At 39.9% G+C, this 17,880-nt stretch overlaps 1 long non-coding RNA gene across 4 annotated transcripts in view; it reads right to left on the bottom strand.

Moving 5' to 3' along the window:
* The window catches only part of LOC123328034, a 253,586-nt gene that overhangs the window by 9,987 nt on the left and 225,719 nt on the right, over positions 1–17,880 (bottom strand). For all 4 annotated transcript variants that reach the window (XR_006542758.1, XR_006542756.1, XR_006542757.2 and 1 more), the window contains exon 3: positions 15,284–15,390. This is a non-coding gene — a long non-coding RNA (uncharacterized LOC123328034). The remainder of the gene's footprint in view (positions 1–15,283; positions 15,391–17,880) is intronic.

The raw sequence follows: 17,880 nt of genomic DNA on the forward strand, positions 1-17,880 counted from the left end.
TTGGAGGCTGTCTGCATTATGTACTGTGGTTGGTAGACATGTAAAGGTACTCCCCACCTTTCAAGGAAGGACTTGTCCAGGTTGCAGTCAGCAAACAACACTTTTTGTGCCAGTATTTCCTTTGAAAAGCTAATGGCAAGAGTCACAAAATAAAGGACAGTGTTGAGGAGGAAGAGATTTTCTTCCTAGATGAAATATGATGGTACAATCAGGTCAGTAGGTTTTGTGAAAGTAACTTGATCTAGTTTCTGGCTTGACTCCATCCTGGTTCTATGACTTTTTCGTCTTCTTCATTCATGGATGAAAGTGCAATTGTAACCATACTTGTCTGACTGAGCATAGTCAAGCTCACAAATGTTGTCAAGTTACTTCCTTTGAGGTACTCCGTAAGAAACAGAAGAGCAGTCAATCTGTGCATGTCTGTGCATGGGAATTGGGAGAAGGTATTGTTCCATCAGTTCTTCCTTCCTCTTAAAGGGAGAAAAAAGCTGGTTTCCATTCTTCCCTTCTACTTTCTCAAGCTCTCACATCCACAGCCTTGTACACAGTGGTTTGCTCTCAATGTTTATGGCGACATTAATTCTTTGATAACAATTGTTTCCAGGGTTATAATACTTCCTATGTTATAAAATTAGAACTTTGTAGCTTGGTGTCAGAACCCTTGGCATTTCTATATAAAAAATTGTTTTATGAAAGAAAATTTTCTGCAAAAGCTATGTTCCAGATGTTTTTCTTTTTTCTTTCCTGTGAAGCAGCATATATTTATGGTTATCTATACAGAAAACCTACAAAAATATATACTAAACGCTATCTTTTTTTGTAAAAATAAAAGTTTACATAAATTCTCTCATGCTAAATATATTCTGGACCTTGCTTTTTCCTGCCTCCTTTCCCACACTTAATTTTTAAAGAACAATCCATGTTTATATACAAAGTATATGTATATTTGTGTGCATGCTTGCGTGTATATATGTATGTGTACACATACATATATGTGTAGATATATACATGCACAAATACACACACATATATCCACCGAGGAGCATAGAATTATTGATAATAACCCAGTTTATCCATTTTTAAAAACTGACATCCAGGTTGATCCCTATTCTTCATATTATAAATTTTTTGTGTGTGTCATTGTTCATGTCTGGAACACACGGAATTCTCCAGAAGTGCATATAACCTATGACCCAGAAACAAATTTTTGTGGAGCACTTTGGCAACATTTCCTGAGAAACTGCACCAGTTTATAGTTTCATAAGCAGTCTAGTAACAAAGCCTGAAAATTCCAACTCTTGGTTTGTCAGAGTATCTTCTAGATCTCAAGGTAAATTTATTTTGAATTCCTTTGGTACTTAGTGTGGTTAAGAGCTTTGAAGCCAACGGCCATTTTGATTTTCTCCTGTGAATTTTTCTCATCCTTTCTGCCCATTTTTCTATGGTTGTCTCTTCTTATCAATTTACAGGAATTTTTCAATTACACTGAATATAATACTTTGCTGTTCTTGTTCCAATTATGTTCCCTTTGATCTGTGGCTTGTAAGTTTTACATTTTAATGTAATTACATTTGTCACATAGAAACAAATAGTTTAAACACAATTTCCTTTATTAGCTTTGTTTGCTTTATCTAATAAATCCTTTCCTGTTGTGAGTTCCTCAAGTATTCTTCTATATTTTCTCTCAGTTTTCAAAGTTTTACTTTTCATATTCGGGTCTCATAGACACTCATTTTAAAGAAAATTTTGTCCTTCTAGAAAACTGCTTTTATGCTGGCATGTGAGGATCTGACATTTACTGAGTAGCAGTTCTTCACTGGTCAGTAATACCACGTCTGTCAGTTACCACATGTTCAGGCCTCTTTCTATGCCTTATATTCAGTGCCTGTTGTCCATTTATTGCTACCTGCTGTGTCCTCTCCCCACCAATACACATACTCTAAGCTCCAATAGAATGGAATTTTTCTTTGTTGGCCACCCTTATTTCTTTGTTTCTAAATCTTCACAAAAATCAAAAGAACTATGTAAGCAAACTTGTAAGATATAGAGATTTTAAACATCCTGTAGGTTAGAGTACTTATTTTATTTGTAAATATTTCAGTGTGTTTCTAAGGGCTGATTTATCAGATTTTCTTCAAAATAATATGAGAGTAGGGAAGTAAGTGGGGTACAGATAAACAAAATTGACTCTGAGTTAATAAATGAGGCTGCATGATAAGTACATGGAGGTTCATTAAACATCAAAGTAGGCAAAATAGTAAAAGCTCTTCTCAATTTACTGTAGAAAATTTTATTGATTTCTTATTTAATTGCATTACAGTCAGACTCCAAGGTCTGCATACTAATTGTTTAGAAAGCAAAAATGTCTTTTATCCATAAATATATGAATAACTAATATATATCACACATCTAGATCAAATTTTATAAATGTCCAATTCTTGTTAGCTGTAGTGTTCTTCCAGATATATTACTGGAATAGGTTTGTTAGTGGTTTGGATATTCTCCATACATATGAAGTTATTTATTAATTTTGGAGAATTATAATAGAAATATAAGGTGAAATTAAAAAATCTACAATCATAACAAAAGCTTCTGCCAGTTCTTACTTTATATTGAGATTTTGTTATACGTAGTATTCTTTCCTGGAGAATCCCATGGACAGAGGAGCCTGGCAGTCCATGGAGTCACACGAGTCTGACATGACTTAGGGACTAGAGAGAGAGAGATATACAAGTTCATGCTACACTTTCTATTAGTAAAAACACATTACTAGGGATTAATACCATATATCTACTACTCAATCTTACATAGATATTTTGACATTAACAATGTTTATTTAATATTTTATAGGAGTAGCTCTTCCATTAATTTATTTTCAAATAGTGACCCTAGTCAGTGAATAGTCAATTTTTTAAAGAGCCAGTCAGATTATTTACCTATTATTTCAAGACATGTTTAATCATTGCATTTGATGATGCTATTATTTCATGGTTTAGAACAAGTTTTTCAAGACATGTTTAATCATTGCATTTGATGATGCTATTATTTCATGGTTTAGAACAAGTTTTTCCCCTCTTTTTCCTCCTCTGTTTATTTGAATTCTTGGTTTGATTGAATTCTCTATTCCCCTTTTCCTCTTTTGGTTTGGAACTTATTGATTCTATATCTGGTTTTTAGTGCTCATCTTTACGAGTTAACATGAATATTGACTTAGAGGAAGATTGAGCTTAGACTTTGTACTGGTCAGGAGGAAGATAAAGATGGAAAGAATTCTAATGCTTTGCCTTCCATGTTAGTGCCAATATTTTAGTTCTATATTATTTAGCCTCTTGGTCAGATGTATCCCATCACCACTTCACATCCTCTCAGCCTCGTTTGTCTTTTACCAGCTGCTAGTGGAGAACCAGCCCTGTGTGTGCTGTGAGCCACTTTACACAGGAGTCCCACAGCCTCCCCTGTGCCTCTGGCCTCCAACTCTCGTATTCCTCTTGGAGCCCTCACATATTTATCATAGAAGTATAGACAGTTAATACTCTGAAAAGCAAAACTTTGTCTATTCCCATTGGCCAGATATTTACTTACTGACTGTGCTTTTTCCCTTCACCCATAGACAATCTCTAGACACACTGTATGTGGCTTTTGGGGGAAGTCTCATGGGCTTGAACAATCAGTCATATGTTTACTTTGGGTCTTCCTCCTTTCCTGCTTCATTTCCTCTACCACTTACTCCTGCTTTCTAGGGTTATCTTAAAAACAACAACAACAACAACAACAACAAATAAAGTAGTATGTAAGTTCCCTGCCTTGGGCCCTGGTAGTTAAAGATTAAGATTCTGAGACCTGAGATGGAGACTTTGGGACATATGAGCCCGAAAAGCCTAAACCCTGGAATGGTAGGTACTCTGTAAACCCTACCCCATAAACTCAAGGCCTGAATTCACCTGGAGCAGTGGTGGATAGTTTCTGTGCCTTACTGACAGCTTATCATCTCATGACTTGCTTCTCTCTGCTTCTCAGCCTGCGGACTTTCTCTAGTGCCTCAGGAGCTTGCTAAACATGTGCAGAGCAGCCCAGAAATGCTGACGTGTATACCACTGGGATAACCTTTAACCAGTGAGGAATGGAAGTTGGTGGATAAACACTCCAGAGCTTTTCTGCTCCCTTTGTAGACAATTACATATTCTACAAGCACCCCTAAAATAGCGTGGATCCAGCAGTAAAGCTGCTCACTGTAGCATCCCACTCAGTAATGTAGTCTTCATGCATTTTCCTTCTTCTCTTTCACTATCCCCACTTCTTTACTGGGTGCAGGTAGTTTATTTGGGAAGTGATCCCAAGAAACACAAGCCTTTGCCTCAGGTCTATATTTAGGGAGGTCCAAACTATAACGACTCAGATTCCCTTGCTCCCACCAGGAAGGTAAAGTAGCTCTCTTGTTCCTGCCAGAGAGTAGCATCCTTTAGCCTGAAGAAAGGAGTATTGTCTCCTTTGGGCTGAAGACCATGTGATGACTTTAAGGCAGGTGCCTTATAAAATGATGCTCATTCTTTTCAAGTTCCACTGCAGGCCTCCAGGGCAATCAAGGCCAGGTCTCAGCATAGCCTGAGCATGGAAATACCATCCTTGTGTCAAGAGGAAACAGTTCACATGCCAAAGGAAATGCAGGACCTGGCTTATATGTACTCTGGGAACCAGGAAAACTCAGGTCAAAGACTATCTTGAAGGAGTTTAGATAAAAGAAGAGGAGAATAAAAGCAGAATAAGGGAGAATTTATGGACACAGGGTCTCTCATCCATGACTCAGAAGTCAATGTGTTGTCAAGGAGGCCTGCAGCCAGTGCTGAACATCTGTTGGGGTGACTCCTTTAAGCTTCTTCCTGTGCGCTCTGCTCCTGGATTTCCTTGTATGTCTCATGCTGTGATGCCAGAGAAGCCCAAGGTAAGAAAAGATGGGGGCATGACAGAGTGCAGTAAACTTGCAAAAGTGGTAGAAGCCTGGAAGGAACTGGTAGAGGGGGGCTGGAATGAGAGGTGAGGATGAAAGGATTGGATCAGATCTGAAGTAATGTGCAAATATAGATCAGAGAAGGCGACGGCACCCCACTCCAGTACTCTTGCCTGGAAAATCCCATGGATGAAGGAGTCTGGTGGGCTGCAGTCCATGGGGTCTCTGAGAGTTGGACACGACTGAGCGACTTCACTTTCACTTTTCACTTTCATATACTGGAGAATGAAATGGCAACCCACTCCAGTGTTCTTGCCTGGAGAATCCCAGGGACAGGGGAGCCTGGTGGGCTGCTGTCTATGGGGTTGCACAGAGTCGGACACGACTGAAGTGACTTAGCAGCAGCAAATATACATCTTAGGGATTTTCTTCCTTATATATTTAATAGATCTCTAAACTAAGAGTTTGAGCTTTTAGGAAGGAATTCTTTTACTTTGTTTTTAAATAAAGTATTTTTTTAGAATAGTTTCACACTCACAAAAAAATGCAGATATTACAATGTGTTCATATACATCTTATACCCAGTTTCCCCTATTATTATTATCTTACATTAGTATGGTACATTTCTTATAATTAATGAACCAGTATTGCTATATTATTCTCAATTAAATCCATTATTTATTCAGGTTTTTCTTAGCTTTTTACCTGATGTCTTTCCTTTTTATTTTGTTTTGTCTCAGAATCTCATCATGATCCTACATTACATTTAGTTACTATGCTTCTTCAGTTTTCTCTAGGCTATGACAATTTATCAGAATTTCCTTGTTTTTGATGACCTTGAAGGTTTGGAGGAACACTGGTTAGATATTTTGTAGAATGGCATTCTGAAATGTGCTATCCAGTGCTAATAACAAGATTAAACAGAAGTTACAGGTTTGGGGGAGGAAGATGAAAGAAGTAAAATGTCATTTTTATTGCATTGTTTTAGGGTATATACTACCAACATGGCTTATCAGTGTGATGTTGACCGTGATTACCTAGCTGACATAGTATTTTTCAAGTTCTCTACTGAGAAGTTACTATTTTATCTCCCCTTAGTCTCTGTCTTCAGGAAGAATGAATTTAAGACATTGACTATTTGTGATCTTATTGTAAAACCTGTTGAAATTAAACCTGCTCTAGTGAACAATAATTTGTAAACTTGTCCAAATTACTTCAGATACTATCCTTATTCTTACAGATAAGATAGTAGAAGCCCTAAAAGTTCGGGCAACTTGTTTGAAGACATAACTGATAAAGGTTGAGGAATAGAATGGGAAAATAGCATTCTGCCTGAGACTAGTGTTTGATTATTTATACCACATGAGTAGAGCTAAACCAAGAGCTGAATATATATATATATATATATATATATATATATATATATATATATTGCTCCTAGTAGTCAGTGATAATGAAAAGTCCTTTATATAATCTTGGTTTTATTTTATTTCTATAGAGTATCAGTTCAATTCAGTAACTCATCGTGTCTGACTCTTTGTGACCCCATGAACTGGGGGGTCACACACCAGGCCTCCACCAACTCCCGGAGTTCACCCAAACCCATGTCCATCGAGTTGGTGATGCCATCCAGCCATCTCATCCTCTGTCATCCCCTTCTCCTCCTGCCCCCAGTCCCTCCCAGCATCAGAGTCTTTTCCAATGAGTCAACTCTTCGCATGAGGTAGCCAAAGTACTGGAGTTTCAGCTTTAGCATCAGTCCTTCCAATGAACACCCAGGACTGATTTCCTTTATTTATTTATTTTTTAATTTTATTTTATTTTTAGACTTTACATAACTGTATTAGTTTTGCCAAATATCAAAATGAATCCGCCACAGGTATACATGTGTTCCTCATCCCGAACTCCCCTCCCTCCGATTTCCTTTAGAATGGACTGGTTGGATCTCCTTGCAGTCCAAGGGACTCTCAAGAGTCTTCTCCAACACCACAGTTCAAAAGCTAAATTCTTTGGCACTCAGCTTTCTTCACAGTCCAACTCTCACATCCATACATGACCACTGGAAAAACAGCCTTGACTAGGCGGACCTTTGTTGACAAATTGATGTCTCTGCTTTTTAATATGCTATTCAGATTGGTCATAGCTTTCCTTCCAAGGAGTAAGCGTCTTTTAATTTTTTGGCTGCAATCACCATCTGCAGTGATTTTGGAGCCCCCCAAAATAAACTCTGACACTGTTTCCACTGTTTCCCCATCTATTTCCCATGAAGTGATGGGACCAGATGCCATGATCTTCGTTTTCTGAATGTTGAGCTTTAAGCCAACTTTTTCACTCTCCTCCTTCACTTTCATCAATAGGCTTTTTAGTTCCTCTTCACTTTCTGCCATTAGGGTGGGGTCATCTGCATATCTGAGGTTATTGATATTTCTCCCGGCAATCTTGATTCCAGCTTGTGCTTCTTCCAGTCCAGCATTTCTCATGATGTACTCTGCATAGAAGTTAAATAAGCAGGGTGACAATATACAGCCTTAACGTACTCCTTTTCCTATTTGGAACCAGTCTGTTGTTCCATGTCCAGTTCTAACTGTTGCTTCCTGACCTGCATACAGGTTTCTCAAGAGGCAGGTCAGGTGGTCTGGTATTCCCATCTCTTTCAGAATTTTCCAGTTTATTGTGATCCACACAGTCAAAGGCTTTGGCATAGTCAATAAAGCAGAAATAGATGCTTTTCTGGAACTCTCTTGCTTTTTCCATGATCCAGCGGATGTTGGCAATTTGATCTCTGGTTCCTCTGCCTTTTCTAAAACCAGCTTGAACATCTGGACATTCACGGTTCACGTATTGCTGAAGCCTTGCTTGGGGAATTTTGAGCACTACTTTACTAGCATGTGAGATGAGTGCAATTGTGTGGTAGTTTGAGCACTCTTTGGCATTGTCTTTCTTTGGGATTGGAATGAAAACTGACCTTTTCCAGTCCTGTGGCCACTGCTGAGTTTTCCAAATTTGTTGGCACATTGAGTGAAGCACTTTGACAGCATCATCTTCCAAGATTTGAAATAGCTCAATTGGAATTCCATCACCTCCACTAGCTTCGTTTGTAGTGATGCTTTGTAAGGCCCACTTGACTTCACATTCCAGGATGTCTGGCTCTAGGTGAGTGATCACATCATTGTGATTATCTTGGTCGTAAAGATCTTGTTTTGTACAGTTCTTCTGTGTATTCTTGTCACCTTTTCTTAATATCTTCTGCTTCTGTTAGGTCCATACCATTTCTGTCCTTTATTGAGCCCATCTTTGCATGAAATGTTGCTTTGGTATCTCTAACATTCTTGACGAGATCTCTAGTCTCTCCCATTCTGTTGTTTTCCTCTATTTCTTTGCATTGATTCTGAGGAAGGCTTTCTTATCTCTTCTTACTATTCTTTGGAACTCTGCATTCAATGCTTTTATCTTTCCTTTTCTCCTTTGTTTTTCGCTTCTATTCTTTTCACAGCTATTTGTAAGGCCTCCCCAGGCAGCCATTTTGCTTTTTTGCATTTATTTTCCATATAGTTCTTTTATAATATTAGTTTTAGGTATACAAAACAGTGCTTCGATGATTTTATAGATTATACTCTATTTAAAGTTACTATGAAATAATGGCTTTATTTTCTTGTTCTATAAAATATAGCCTTGTTGCTTATTTATTTCATAGAAAGCAGCTTGTATATCTTAAACGTTTACCCCTATCTTAGCCCTTCTTCCCAGAGAAGGCAATGGCACCCCACTCCAGTACTCTTGCCTGGAAAATCCCATGGGCAGAGGAGCCTGGTAGGCTGGAGCCCATGGGGTCGCGAAGAGTCAGACACAACTGAGCTACTTCACTTTCAATTTTCACTTTCACGCATTGGAGAAGGAAATGGCAACCCACTCCAGTGTTCTTACCTGGAGAATCCCAGGGATGGGGGAGCCTGATGGGCTTCCATCTATGGGGTCGCACAGAGTTGGACACAACTGAAGTGACTTAACAGCTAGCCCTCTTCTGTCCATTTCGTCACTGGTAACCAGTTTTTGTTCTCAATATCTATGAGTCTGTTTTTGTTTTGTTACATTCATGCGTTTTTCAGATTCCACAATATAAGTGATAACAGAATATATGTATTCTAACATTTTTCACTCAGCAAAACACCCTCTTAGCCCATCTATGTTGTTGCAAATGGCAGAATTTCATAGGCTCTTGAACAGTTCAGTTGAGTCCCTCAGTAATGTCTGACTCTTTGCGAACCCATGGACTGCAGCACCCCAGCCTCCCTGTCCATCACCAACTCCTGGAGTTTACTCAAACTCATGTCCATTGAGTCGGTGATGCCATCCAACCATCTGATCCTCTGTCATCCCCTTCTCCTCCCACCTTCAATCTTTCCCAGATTCAGGGTCTTTTCAAATGAGTCAGTTCTTCGCATCAGGTGGCCAAAGTATTGGAGTTTCAGCTTCAACACCCATCCTTCCAATGAATATTCAGGACTGAAAACCTTTAGGATGGACTGGTTGGATCTCCTTGCAGTCCAAGGGACTCTCAAGAGTCTTCTCCAACACCATAGTTCAAAAGCATCAATTCTTTGGTGCTCAGCTTTCTTTAGCGTCCAACTCTCACATCCATACATGACTACTGGAAAAACCATAGCCTTGACTAGACAGACCTTTGTTGGCAATGTAATGTCTCTGTGTTTTAATATGCTGTCTAGGTTGTTCATAGCTTTTATTCCAAGGAACAAGTGTCTTTTAATCTCATGGCTACAGTCACCATCTGCAGTAATGTTGGAGCCCCCCAAATAAAGTCTGTCACTGTTTCCACTGTTTCCCTATCTATTTGCCATGAAGTGATGGGACAAGATTCCTTGATATTACTTTTTTGAATGTTGAGTTTCAAGCCAACTTTTTCACTCTCCTCTTTCACTTTCATCAAGAAGCTCTTTAGTTCCTCTTGGCTTTCTGCCATAAGGGTGGTGTCATCTGCATATCTGAGGTTGTTGATATCTCTCCCTGCGATCTTGATTTCAGCTTGTGCTTCTTCCAGCCCAGGGTTTCTCATGATGTACTCTGCATATAAGTTAAATAAGCAGGGTGACAATATATAGCCTTGATGTACTCCTTTTCCTATTTGGAACCAGTCTGTTGTTCCATGTCCAGTTCTAACTGTTGCTTCCTGACCTGCATACAGATTTATCAAGAGTCAGGTAAGGTGATCTGGTATTCAGATCAGATCAGTCACTCAGTCGTGTCCGACTCTTTGCCACCCCATGAATCGCAGCATACCAGGCCTCCCTGTCCATCACCAAAACTCCCGGAGTTCACTAAGACTCATGTCCATCGAGTCAGTGATGCCATCCAGCCATCTCATCCTCTGTCGTCCCCTTCTCCTCTTGCCCCCAATCCCTCCCATTATCAGAGTCTTTTCCAGTGAGTCAACTCTTCGCATGAGGTGGCCAAAGTACTGGAGTTTCAGCTTTAGCATCATTCCTTCCAAAGAAATCCCAGGACTGATCTCCTTCAGAAAGGACTGGTTGGATCTCCTTGCAGTCCAAGGGACTCTCAAGAGTCTTCTCCAACACCACAGTTCAAAAGCATCAATTCTTCGGCGCTCAGCCTTCTTCACAGTCCAATTCTCACATCCATACATGACCACAGGAAAAACCATAGCCTTAACTAGACGAACCTTTGTTGGCAAAGTAATGTCTCTGTTTTTGAATATGCTATCTAGGTTGGTCATAACTTTCCTTCCAAGGAGTAAGCGTCTTTTAATTTCATGGCTGCAGTCACCATCTGCAGTGATTTGGGAGCCCCCCAAAATAAACTCTGACACTGTTTCCACTGTTTCCCCATCTATTTCCCATGAAGTGATGGGACCAGATGCCATGATCTTCGTTTTCTGAATGTTGAGCTTTAAGCCAACTTTTTCACTCTCCTCTTTCACTTTCATCAAGAGGCTTTTTAGTTCCTCTTCACTTTCTGCCATAAGGGTGGTGTCATCTGCATATCTGAGGTTATTGTTATTTCTCCTGGCAATCTTGATTCCAGATTGTGTTTCTTCCAGTCCAGCGTTTCTCATGATGTACTCTGCATAGAAGTTAAATAAGCAGGGTGACAATATACAGCCTTGACGAACTCCTTTTCCTATTTGGAACCAGTCTGTTGTTCCATGTCCAGTTCTAACTGTTGCTTCCTGACCTGCATACAAATTTCTCAAGAGGCAGATCAGGTGGTCTGGTATTCCCATCTCTTTCAGAATTTTCCAGTTTATTGTGATCCACACAGTCAAAGGCTTTGGCATAGTCAATAAAGCAGAAATAGATGCTTTTCTGGAACTCTCTTGCTTTTTCCATTATCCAGCGGATGTTGGCAATTTGTTCTCTGGTTCCTCTGCCTTTTCTAAAACCAGCTTGAACATCAGGAAGTTCACAGTTCACATATTGCTGAAGCCTGGCTTGGAGCATTTTGAGCATTACTGGTATTACTCTGTAAGAATTTTCCACAGTTTGTTGTCATCCACATAGTCCAAGACTTTGGCATAGTCAATAAAGCAGAAGTAGATGTTTTTCTGGAACTCTCTTACTTTTTCAGTAATCCAACGGATATTGGCAATTTGATCTCTGGTTCCTCTTCCTTTGCTAAATCCAGCTTACTACGGACAGAGTTTCATGACATTGTACAGGAAGCAGGGATCAAGAGCATCCCCAAGAAAAAGAAATGCAAAAAACAAAATGGCTATCTGAGGTGTTCTTACAAATAGCTGTGAAAAGAAGAGAAGTGAAAAGCAAAGGAGAAAAGGAAAGACATACCTGTTTGAATACAGAATTCCAAAGAATAGGAAGGAGAGATAAGAAAGCCTTCCTCAGTGATGAGTGCAAAGAAATAGAGGAAAACAATAGAATGGGAAAGACTAGGGATCTCTTCAAGAAAATTAGATACCAAGGGAATATTTCATGCAAAGATGGGCACAATAAAGGACAGAAATGATATGGACCTAACAGAAGCAGAAGATATTAGGAAGAGGTAGCAAGAATACACAGAACTATGCAAAAAAGGTCTTTATGACCCAGATAATCACAATGGTATGATCACTCATCTAGAGCCAGATGTCCTGGTATGTGAATTTAAGAGGGCCTTAGGAAGCATCACTATGAGCAAAGCTAGTGGAGGTGATGGAATTCCAGGTGAGCTATTTCAAATCCTAAAAGATGATGCTGTGAAAGTGCTGCACTCAATGTGCCAGCAAATTTGGAAAACTCAGCAGTGGTCACAGGACTGGAAAAGGTCAGTTTTCATTCCAATCCCAAAAAAAAGGCAATGCCAAAGAATGCTCCAACTACCGCACAATTGTACTCATCTCACACACTAGTAAAGTAATGCTCAAAATTCTCCAAGCCAGGCTTCAGCAATATGTGAACTGTGAACTTCCAGATGTTTAAGCTGAATTTAGAAAAGGCTCTTTATAGTTCACTATTATTTTATTGTGTGTGTATGTGTGTATGCCATATCTTCTTTATCCACTCATCTGTTGATGATCAAGTGCTTAGGTTGCTACCATATTTTGACTATTGTTAATAATGTTGTAAACATTAGGGTGCATATGTTTTTCATTTTTCCAGATACATACCCAGGAGTAGAATTGATAGATCACATGGTAGTTCTATTTTTAGTTTTCTGAGAAACTTCCGTACTGTTTTCCATAGTGACTGCATCAATTTACATTCCTACAGAGTACAAGTGTTCCCTTTTCTCCACATCTTCATAAGTACTTATTATTTGTGATATTTTTCAATGATAGCCATCTTGACGTGTGTGGGGATATCTCCTTGTGGTTTGGATTTGCATTTCTTTGCTGATTGACAGTGTTTAGCTTCTTTCACGTGCCTTTGAACCATATTTTTTTTGGAAAAAATGTCTTTTTAGGGTCTTGTGCCCATTTTAAAATTGACTTGTACTATTTTATGAGTTGTATGAGCTACTTTTTGTGGGTTTGATCCTTGGGTCAGGAAGATCCCCTGGAGAAGGAAATGGCTTCCCACTCTAGTATTCTTGCCTGGGAAATCCTATGTAAAGAGGAGCCTAGTGGGCTGTTTTCATGTGTTAATGGCCATCATCACAGATTATTTTTTAAATATTTTTCTAATTAAAATTCTCACTGTGTTCATCTATTCTTTTACCTAATTCAGTTGGCATTCTTATTACTACTGCTTTGAACTCTTCCTGGCTAGTTATTTATTTCTGTTTTATTAGTTGTTTGTTTTCCCAAGGGGTTTTCTCTTATCCTTTCACTTGAAATAAACTCCTCTTCTCATTTTGCTTAACTTTCTATGAAATTAGATGGAACAGTTACCTATGGAGTCTTGAAGGGGATATCCCTGTGTGGGTGTGTCCCTGTACTGTCTACGGGTGCCCACTGGCTGTCTTGGGGGAGCTGGATCTGATGTGAGCATGAATCTTGTCTTTTCCCAGGGTGTTTTGGTGGCTATCATCTTGTAAAGAGGTGGGGTTGAAGGTGAAGGGGCTGTGGCCAGTGCCTGGTGTGAGCTGGGGCTTCTCCACTGCTCATCCACCAGAGCCAGCTACTGGTGTGCGGTTGGGGCCCACACTGCTGGAGCAGAAGCTCGGACCATTGAGTGTGAGCTGGCTCTGTGTCCTCTAAGTGTGGGTGTGTTGCCCACTCCCACCTGTTTCCCCTGCCTCAGGGGTTCTGGGCAGGGGCTGTAGCGGCCACAGCAGCAAAGTGTGGGACCGCTTCATGACAGTAATGACAGCCCCTCTCCTATTCAGATCTAGGCCAGTTTTGTCCTTCACAACCGAGCCCTCCCTTGGCTGCAGCAGCCCTCGCCCCAGCATAGAGGTCCATTGTGAAGCATGCAGGGCTGGAGCAGGCACTTGTAGGCTGGGGTGGTCATGAGAAACCAGCCATCATCCTATACAGTTTCATTCTTCCCTCACTGCCCTGCTTCTGGAGTAAGCAAGTGTATGTGTGTGCTCCTTGTGGGTGGATTCCAGACTTTCCACAGCTCTCCTTTTAAGTCCCATGAGCCCTCCAACTAGCCAGAGGGACTTGTCTTCTCAGTGTTGAATCCTAGAGTTGGGGTACCCAATATGTGGCTTGAATTGCTCACTTCCCATAGAGGATATCTCCCAGCCCTTATAATCCCCCTTCCCCTTCTGAGTCCTAGCCCAGCAGCACAAGTCCTAACTTGATCTTGTCTCTTCCTTTTCTGCTCAATCCTGTGTGTATTTCTTAGAGTGTTAGTTGTAACAAGAGTCTTTCTGCCAGTCTCCAGTTAGTTTTCAATGAGAATTGCCTTACGCATAGATGTATATTTGATGTATTTATGGGGGAAGGTGAGTTCCGTGTTCTCCTGCTTCTGTCATTTAATCTCTCCTTTCTTGGTGTGGCTTTTAAAGTGGCATTCAAACGAACTGGAAATGGTAAGGGACCAATATTCTAGTACATTCAATTTTGGGTTCCCAAAGATCAATTATTTGTTCTGAGGTGACACAAGGCTCTCTTTAGTCTTCAGGAAACTTCTTGGGGAAATATGTCTTTGAAATTTTTTTTTACTATGAATGTATATGGACTAAACTATCCAGTGGTTCAGTCAATCCATATATATTGTTAATATTTATTATGTTTGTAATATGTAACATTTCAGAAAATGTTTATACTATAAGGAATTATAGAAATGCAAGAATTAACACCTAGGACTTTCTCTTCTGTCAATCCTTTGTCAAGGGGTAATGGGGAATAAATGAAAACTTCTACTTTGTAGTCTATGGTAGAAAATCATGTATTATCAAGCTACAGCTCTGTACAAATATGCCAAGAAGCTCAAATAAGTTAATAGCATTTGAAAAGATTGATCATGTGGACTGTGCTCTACCACAGTCTATGTCACACTAAAGAATATAATTTATTTATATTCAGATTCATTTAGTCCAGATCCTAAGGGACTACACAGGGATAAAGATGATGGATATTTCCTCATAGATCATGATATCTTCCCCGTTTATTCTCACTGATGCTAATGTGGCCATTGTCTTATACCTGGACATTATATAACTTATTAGTCTGTTTTATTGCCACATCTAATATCCCACCATATGTTAGGTTTGCTTTCATGAGACACTGCTTTTATGAGTCTCCTCCTCAAACCTTTGGTATCATTTTGTCCTGGGTATGAAGGAGTTGATTATCTGGCCTCAGCCTCTTCCTGTTTCTGTTTCACAAGTAGTTACAGCTAGGCAGATATATTTATTTCCCAGTATCCTCTGAGCATTTTGAGCTTTATCTTTGCTCACTATATTACCTCACCTTACCTTACGGTCTCCAAGTGGATTCTGTCCATCTCCCACAGGACTGTCAAGAGTCTCACCTCTGAAGTCTTTCCTTAAATGGTCTGCAGTGATTTCTCCTTATTCTAAAACTAAATAAAAGAAGCCTCTATTACTCATTCTGCACTGCAATATTGCAAATAGCTAAGCATTTCCACATTGCTTTTCCATCCTCCACTACTCCATACTAGTTAAAAAGGCAAAATCCAACTACCTTACCATGGCAATCTGTTGGGAAGCAGTGTCTCTCTTTACTAGCCCTCCTGAAGTTGTGGAGACTTAAGAAGTTCATGCCTAAAGACCAGTGAGGTTCTCAGAAGATGACTAGTTTAAAGCTTCCCCTAATTATTTTCCCTTTTGAATAGACATAGATAATAATGAATATGCTTTGTTTAAGGGTATATGTGACTTTTTAGTGATGACAGGCCCAATCAGGATTGAGAGAATTTTCTTTTGGTCAACAATATTCACAAATATTCCAACTTTTCTGTAGACATTATATACTTGTCTCAGACTGCACTGAAACATGTATAATATCATATATGAAATGAGTCACCAGTCCAGGTTTGATGCAAGATACTGGATGCTTGGGGCTGGTGCACTAGGATGACCCAGAGGGATGGTATGGGGAGGGAAGAGGGTTCAGGATGGGGAACACGTGTATACCTGTGGCGGACTCATGTTGACATATGGCAAAACCAATACAATATTGTAAGGTTAAAAAATAAAATTAAAAAAAAAAAAAAAACTTTGGGAACTTGAAAATAAACTTTTCTACAGGTACACATCAAGCAGTGGGATGGCTACTGCAATAGGGTCCCCAGACCCTCATTCAGGAATGAAGGACTGAGTCCACAAGCTGCTGAGGGTGCGGCAGGCCCTCAGCTATCAGCCATCTTCAGGGGTTTCTCCGTGGCAGAGAACAAAGTTGCCCAAAGTCCTACATCTTTCCTGGATGTACTGCATCTCATAAAAGATTGTCCCATTATAAAGGCCTGGCCTTCTAAATGTGGGCATCCCTGAAGGGTGATTTTATCTTTAGAGCTCCTATAGATATTCCCCCCAGGTAGCATTGCAACTTGACTTGTCCCTCTGCCCATTTCTATGTGCTTTTCTTCTGTCCTACAGTTGAGGGTCCCAAGAGCACTCTTAAAAAAAAAAAATAAACTTTTGCTTATCTCAGAGCCTGCTTTACACAGATCAAATTTTTCAGAAAGCAGGGACAGAAAGAAACACAGTTAACACGATAATCTCCCCCTTTTGCTTATTACTGTCTCTTTAAGAACTAAACCCTTTTAGCCTGTGGAGTGGGACATGGCAGGGGTTAAAAAAAGAGAGGCATAAGCTGAATCTGAGCCTTGTTACACAGGTGCTATGAAAGACACTACAGCCTGAAAGATCCCAATGGACGTCAGTGCTGACTATGCATCTGGTATCATAGTAGTAGCATCCATGTTTCACCACCTCCCCTGCCACCACCTCTTAAGGAAGAACTATCCCCATTTTACATTTATCTACCTATTTGTAAATATCTGGCTTCTTTTTTAAGAGAAATTAGATGCCAAGGTTTAGAGGTATGCCTGCTTAGAGGAAGTCTGAATGGCAGAGAAAAGGAGGTCAATCAAGCTCCCCAAAATTGATTGCACCAGGCTGCATGCTTGGAGAGCTAGGGCAGGGCAGTAATGTTTGAAAGCATGCCCACAGAGTGGGGGCCGCGAGTCTAGATGGGGTTAAGAGCATTCTCTTCTTCCCTAACTGCACCATTGTGGGTGGTAAAGAGGAGAACTGATTTTTTTTTTGTACTTTTATATGGATGAATGGTTGAATTTGCTCAAAGCTCTTTAAAAGGTCCCAGCAGGCATGTACAAAACAGAAGAAAAGGAACATGCCTAACTGAACCTGACTTGTATTACATTCATCCCAAACTAGCCTTCCGAGGCTCTTGTGGAAGATGAGCTCAGGGGTAAAACTCTTTCCCACCCCTAACAAAACCTCACTTGAGATGAAAACAAGGAAAAGTCTGTATTAGCACCATAAGGTAAAGAAGAATGCCATTCCATCTAGAGCATTTCTTTAAATTATTGGTAGTAAGCAAGCAGTGGAGTGAGATGGAAGTCAAGAGTGGCCACGGCCTCACTATGTGGTTTAAATGCAGGGCTACTTAGGGAAAGGGGAGCTCAGTATTTGAAGTCTAAATCAGCGATGCTTTTTCCTGATATGGGTGGACACTAGGAAGGAGGTAAAGTGTAGACACCACCTTTGGTGGTTAACACAGTTTGCTTAGGAAAGCCAGTCACCACCTGCACAGCAACCTCAAATAATCAAGGCCAGTTTATATACTCACTTCCCTCAGGATGAAGTGCTAATGGAAACACTTCAATAGATGAATATTGAAAAGATCTAAACTTCTGGAAAATATAAGGGTCTAGTGTTATTTCATCCAAAAAGACTCAGGTTACCTATTTATTATGCAGAATTTGCAAGTTTCTAGTCTTGTGTCTCCCTTAACACTTTTTTATAAAAGAGATATTGTTGACAATTAGTTTATCATTTCTCATTGATTCACAATTTAGCAGATTAAA

This window comes from Bubalus bubalis, chromosome 11 (genome assembly GCF_019923935.1).
Source record: "Bubalus bubalis isolate 160015118507 breed Murrah chromosome 11, NDDB_SH_1, whole genome shotgun sequence".
Lineage (NCBI taxonomy): Eukaryota > Metazoa > Chordata > Mammalia > Artiodactyla > Bovidae > Bubalus > Bubalus bubalis.